The sequence below is a fragment of the Mastigoproctus giganteus genome, chromosome 10 (genome assembly GCF_048544385.1).
Source record: "Mastigoproctus giganteus isolate SK-2022 chromosome 10, ASM4854438v1, whole genome shotgun sequence".
Classification (NCBI taxonomy): Eukaryota; Metazoa; Arthropoda; class Arachnida; order Uropygi; family Thelyphonidae; genus Mastigoproctus; species Mastigoproctus giganteus.
Window position 1 is genome coordinate 65,889,761 of NC_143584.1, and position 1,604 is coordinate 65,891,364.

The window sequence follows — 1,604 nt, forward strand, 5'->3', positions numbered from 1 at the left end:
ACCTTGTCTGCCAAATGTGAGTTAGGTGTGCATCAATTCTTTTTTGCTCCTGCTTCCAATCATTGGTAACATTGAGGGTTAAGCCGTTAGTTGTGATTGGTATTGCCTTTTTGTAATACATTAATCCAGTTCGTACTACCTCTAAGTCAAGGGGCAGTGCACCAGCAATGATTTGAAATTGCTGGTGCACTGTTGAAGTCTTCAGCAGTGCACTGTTGAAGAAATTGCTGGTGCACTCATAAACTGGGTCTTTGACCTATTTTCCAAAGTCAGGAATACCATGTGAAATCAGACCAAGTTATCTATTAGATGGACCTCGCAACGAATTCAGAGAGCACTTGCCCGTCCCCAAATGCTTCCGCTGTGTACTGTGCACATACTTGCGCCAAGAAGGACTCTACCTGTGGCCACTGTGCCGAACGTAGGCATACATTCAACGATTGTCAGAAGAAGCCACAACCGCCTGTTTGTGGCAATTGTAAAACTAACAAACTAAAGCATGACAATTCAGTTAGAGATGCAAGCTGCCCCACATATCAAAGGGCCAAGCGATTCTTCAAGGGAAAAAATTACTATGACTGCACACAAAAACAGTATCCTGGCCAGGCGATGAAATTCGTACAACATAATTCCTAACGAGCTCACGTTGTCGTAAATCAGCTCAAAAAGAAAGCTGATGGGATCAACAGATGTGCAGCAGATTCAAGAGCCCTATGTTAATACAGGAAAAGTATAAAGATACCCATTTCATACAAAATCGTGAAGGCCACTGGTGATAACCCCAAGGCTGCAGTTATTTTAAGGAACCAACACATTACTACCACCAAAGTGAATGCCCTATGGGTTCTGTGCACTCATCTTATCATAGGGCTTGACTCTTTCTATTGTATCTCCATATTTGATGCCCAAATGGACGTCAAATCCAGTTTGTAAACTCTCACAGGCACCTCGGTTTGGTCTGGGTTTCAAATCTCTTTTCTGGAGCATTTCAAAAAATATAGAAACAAATTCTATGCAGCCCTTTAGTCTGCTAGTCAGGAACTGGTTGGTTATGGCAATAAGAAACTAATATCTAGATTCATCGAAACTTGTGTTGTACCCGTGGCTCTTTCCATGTCGGAAATCTGGTCCTCCGCTCATCCAACTTACCTGCAGCAATTCTTGGGGCTTGACTATTGGCTACTGCTATCCCTGAATACGTCTTCAGGACATCCCCTTACTGTCTCTAGGGCTATATTGCACTCACTGCATGGAATTGACCCCTTGGAAAAAATCACTACTCGCAATATAATGACCCTCTCCAAACTTATTTCGGGTTGATTAGATGCTGCCATCATCAATAGGCTCATCACCCAAAGATGACAGAAGAGCACCTAATCACCGAACATCTATGATTCGACCTGCCCTCAACCAAATCAGCTCGCTCAGTCATATGTTTCCAGCAAACACGATTGGGCTCCTGAACGACCTAAATATTAACCCCCAGGCGATTTGCGTGGACGAGACTTACAGATCCAAAGTCTTTGCGGATACCTACGCAATACTGCAATTTTAGATGTTTGAAGTCTCCTCCGCTCTCCGTAGGCTTCTGTGTTTGGATACAA